The following is a 4,919-nucleotide window of genomic DNA, read 5'->3' as shown; positions in this document are numbered from 1 at the left end:
TGATGTTGCAAAAGGCAGGAATTCATTTTTTCTGTTGTGTAGTATTCCATCGTGTGAATGTACCACAGAGTTGATCCACTCATTTGGTAATGGGCACTTACGCTGTTTGCAAATCTTGACTATTATAAATAGCACTGCTGTGAACACAGGGGTGCATGATTTTTTTGAATTGCTGTTTTGGGATTCTTAGGGTATATTCCCAGCAGTGGAACCACTGAGTCATAAGGCAGTTCCATTTTTAATTTTTTGAAGAAATTCCATATTGTTTTCCACAGTGGCTGCACCAGTCTTCATTCCCACCAACAGTGCACGAGGGTTCCCTTTTCTCCACATCCTCGCCAGCACTTGTTGTTTGTGGATTTATTAATGACAACCATTTTGGCTAGTGTGAGATGGTATTTCACTGGGTTTAATTTGCATCTCTCTGATGGCTAGTGATGTTGAGCATCTTTTCGTATGTTTATTTATATATTAAAAGTTTGGTCTAGAATTTCAGTATTTGTTTTTAGCCTTGTGAGGTCCTGAGCAGGAAGCCTCTAGAACCCTGCCTAGTTTCCTACTTTCAGAACTGTGAGATGACAAATTCATATGATTTAAGCTGCTAATTTCATGGCAATTTGTTATGCAGCAATAGAAAATTAATACAGGTCTCTTCTCACAATGAATCGGTGTTGGCCTATGTGACCCGAGAGTACAAATGGAGTGACAGAGTGTGACTTTGAGGATAACCTCACTCAGGCATCACACCAACCCTGTGAAGAGGCAGCATGGAAAGGAACTAGACCCTTCTCCCAACAGCCAGCACCGTCTTCTTAGTCATACGAGGGAGCCACCTGGCAAGCGGCTCGTCCAGCCCCAAAGAAGCCTCAGGTGCCTCTGGCTCTTGCTGACCTCTGATTGCAAACTCATGAGAGGCCCTTGGCCAGAACCGCCCAGCCAAGCAGCCCCTGAGTTCATGACCACAGAAACAATGAGATGATAAATGATTATTTTATCCACTAAATTTTGGGGTGTCTTTAATGCAGGATTAAGTAACTAGTAGAGAGGCCTGTTGTGTGCTAGGCATTATACTACATGTTAGAAAGACAGTGATGACTAAAGCCAAGTGCCTACTGAGTTTATATTCTACTTTAGGGAGTGGGTATAAACTATATAAATAGCTAAATAAATACTTTGTCAGCTGGTGATATGTGCTGAGAGAAAAATAAATCAGAGTAAGAAAGCCAAAAAGTGATGGTGGAGTTTTTATATGACGGCCAGGGAATGTTGCTTTGACAAGTAGAAATTTGAATAGTGACCTGAAATGAGGAAGGACCAAGCCACGCATATTCTGGGGAAGAACATTCTAGCAGAGGGCGTTTCAAGTGTAAAGACCATGAGGTGGGAGCATCCTCAGTGAGTACGAAGAGTTGCCCAAGATGTGAAGACTCTTTGTCTAGTTTTAACTGATATACTTCTAGAATGTTTGGGATGAGAGTTGCCAGATTAAATGCAGAATTCCCAGTTAAATTTGAATTTCAGATGAACAACAATTTTTTAAAAAGTGGTAGCATGTACCAAATATTACATGGGAAATATTTACTAAACTTATCAGCTGTTTAACTTGGAGTCTTGAATTTCTATTTGCCATATCTGGCAACCCTATTTGGAGCAAAGGAAAATCTGAAGACAAGCAGTTAAAATGATTGCAGTAATGGAAAACACGTCTTTTGGAGGAATGATGGAGGAGGTCATGTGTGTATTCTGAAACAGAAGGCTGAGGGGTTGCTCCCCGCCCCACCCCCAAATCAAAGCAACACCGTGTTATTGAAAATGTACAGTACTTGGGTGCAGACAGCTTTCTTCAGACGTTTTACAGGCCCTGTAAACGGAAACCCACCGGATATATAGTGTCTTTGGACAAACATCGCCATAGGCAGAGTGCAGGGGTAGTACCTGATAATATCTGCGATCCCTGGTTCCAACGCTCTGCGATTCAATGCAGGATTAGAAACTGCACACTAACTGGTTGTTTTTCCATCTCTACAGAGAGTAGAGCAAGAGTTGATGAGTCTTGCAATGAGAGAATTGATTAAATGTGAGGGGGGACTTAACTGAAGGGTGAATGAACACTGGAATGGCTCTGCTCGAGAGGCTGTAGAATCTTGCTCCCTCGTGATCTTCTAAAAGAGTCAGAAGCTGTTGCGGGAAACAGACCCACAGGGAGCCGTCTCATTGCCGAGGGCTGAACCAGGGGAACCCTTGAGGGCCCTGATCCTGGCAATGACTCCATTTCCGTCTGGAAAACTGGAGGGAAATGAGCCTTTGCTGCTGTTAGGAGTCGGTACTGGTTCTTTCAAACTGGCGCTATGTTGCTGTAGCCCCAAAACAGGCTTTCGACGTGTCTTCTTTCTACCTGAATCAGGGTCACTTAGGAAAACATGCGGTTTCCTGAGTTCTACCCCAGACCTACTGAATGTGGAAGAAGGGCCCCCATATATGAATTTTAACGAGTTCACAAAGCAGTCTGTGCGCAAAACACAGTTTGAGAGTCCTGGTCATTGACAAATGAGGCTTTCTTTCTCCGACTAGGAGTTGACCTTTAATGACCTATAGGTCTTAGGGTGCTGACTGAGGCCTCTAAGTTTGTTTCCTAGCAGGACATGCAAATGCTGCAAACGGAGCTGGAGGAAGATGCTGGGGATTTAAGGAGGCCTTTGGTCAGGAGGTTCTAGGCTGGCTGGAGGAGTGGAGGAGAGGGAAAATATAAATATATTTTAAATATTTAAATATATTTATATTTATATTTAAATATTTATATTTAAATATAAATATAAACCGAAGTTTACAGGACCCTAACTTTTGCCAAAACTCCCATTATCATAAAAACTATGTCCTGAAACCATTTCTTCCTCTTTGTTTTATCTTTTTTAAAATTTTCTACCGATTTTTTAAAAAGTTGAACGATATCTTTATTAAGCTGAAAAGAGGAATTTTTCCTAATCCACGGGTTTCCCCAGAGGCGGTGGGGCAGACAGCCATCCCTTATCCGCGTTGCTGGAAAGAGCCCACAGGGCTGGTGAAAAGACAGCAGAGGGTGAGCGCAGAATCGGCCAGGAGGCAGCTCAGTGCAATTTCATATTATAAAAGGAACCCAGAGGCACCCAGCATCCCCACTGTGCTGTGTCTCAAGGGATGTGAAAATCCTTGATGAGGAAGAAGTGTGAAGAAGGGACTAATAGGTAGATCATTGCAGATAAGCCCTTCCAGGTCACTGGAGATTCTGCTGGAGCAGGTCCCTCCAGCCACCTGTGTAGGATACACCTCGGCTCCGAGTCACTTTTGGAATCCTCCACGGCCTTCTGCCAAGCTCTGAGTTGTTTGTCCCTTTCCTCCTCTTGTTGTTTACGTGTATCTCTGTTTCAAGTTCAGCTCTCTTCAGATGACCTCCTGCAGGTGGATGGCCCTGTCATCATTATACGGTGTTCCAGCCTCAAACACCTCTTACCCTCCCCGACTCTTCTGCCTTCTTTCTGGGTTGATGCAGGACAGTTGATTAACTTCCCTGGACTTTGTCCCCTCTGCCTTAGATGAGAACCCTGACCTCGTCCATGAGTGGCAGTTGACCTGGGGGCGGCGGACTCGCCCGCATGCTGCAGACTGTGAGCTCTGAAACGTGCCAGAGTCTACTGTGTGAGCACCTCGACCAGCCATCCCAGCGCACACGGAGTGAGCGTACCCCTCAGCCCAGGTCCACGAAACTCGCTCCAGAGTGAGCTGCAGCTAGTCTTTGCTTATGGTGATTCCAAACTGATTCTGACTTTCTTCCAGTAGATTCATACAAAATAAAACTTTCCCCTTTCACAGCAGCTTGGTTTGATTGGGGTTATTTGATGACAAAAGCCCAGAGGCCGAGCAATTATTTAGAAATATTAGGGATCAGCAGCACCAATGAGATTGAGTTTTTGTGAAAAGTTAAAAGATTTCTCATTTAGGGAGGGCGTTCACAAAAGACCCCATTAGCCAAGCCTCACCAGTAATTAGTCTGATCTCTCAGGCAGGAGGTAGGCTAATTGACTCCCATCCATCCCAGAAGGCCTAGAGACACTTTAAAACCTCCCACCCATTGAAAAATATCTCTGGAGAATTTCCTGCCTGGTCTAAAGTCTTTCTATTAACTAAACGTTCAACCTGAGATCAATATATGAAAATACAAACAAAGTTCGTTTGTCTAAACTACCTCCCATGGGTCACATTGTTAGTTGGTCTCTCTAGCACCTGCCTCCCCAGTGCAGGGTCCAGTCTGGGGCCAAGTGCTACCTTTCCTCATCATATCTTTTTAGCTTCCTTTAATCTTTTTTGGTGACATTGATTTCTCATCTCCCCACACACCTTTTTTTACTTTACTTTCATTTGCTTGTCATCTTCGCGCAGAGGGAAAATGCTGATCTTCTCTGTATTGTTCCAGTTTTAGCGCACGTGTGGCCAACTCGAACACCGCAATCCACTTTGTTTTAATGGCGTGTTCCTCACTGTGTATTTTCCCATATTTCTTCATGGTTGGATTGAAGTTACGGAGTCTCAGCCCAAATACTGCCCAGCTGATGAAGGTTCTATCCGGGGCTTCGCATCTGGAGCCACACGATGTCACTGAACAGATGTTCTGCATAGGTAAGGTTAATTTCGATCATCCAGTCAAGGTGCTGTACAATTTCTCCCTTGTGTGGTTGCTGGGTTTTTTCCTCCCTTGCCACTAATAAGCAGTATGTGGAGAGTCGACTTTAAGACTTGGTGCAACCAATAATCTGAATGGCAACAACTGTAAGAGCACTTTTCCTGCACCAAGCACTGCAAGTTACTGATGTGGCCTCTTTCCGTCCTAGAGAGGCTCTTTCCATTTCACATGCCCTCAGCCTGCCTTCTCTTGGCTCAAAGCCCTC

At 44.3% G+C, this 4,919-nt stretch overlaps 1 non-coding gene across 1 annotated transcript; it reads right to left on the bottom strand.

The window, feature by feature from the left end:
* Positions 1-4,368: 4,368 nt before the first annotated feature.
* LOC118986018 (U6 spliceosomal RNA) lies at positions 4,369-4,477 on the bottom strand. Its single transcript, XR_005066258.1, has one exon. It is a non-coding gene; the product is annotated as a U6 spliceosomal RNA (small nuclear RNA).
* Positions 4,478-4,919: the final 442 nt, after the last annotated feature.

This window comes from Sturnira hondurensis, unplaced genomic scaffold (genome assembly GCF_014824575.4).
Source record: "Sturnira hondurensis isolate 20B ecotype Veracruz unplaced genomic scaffold, ASM1482457v3 Scaffold0004136, whole genome shotgun sequence".
Classification (NCBI taxonomy): Eukaryota; Metazoa; Chordata; class Mammalia; order Chiroptera; family Phyllostomidae; genus Sturnira; species Sturnira hondurensis.
The sequence above is the reverse complement of the archived record's forward strand: the minus strand, read 5'-3'. Positions and strand labels throughout refer to the sequence as shown.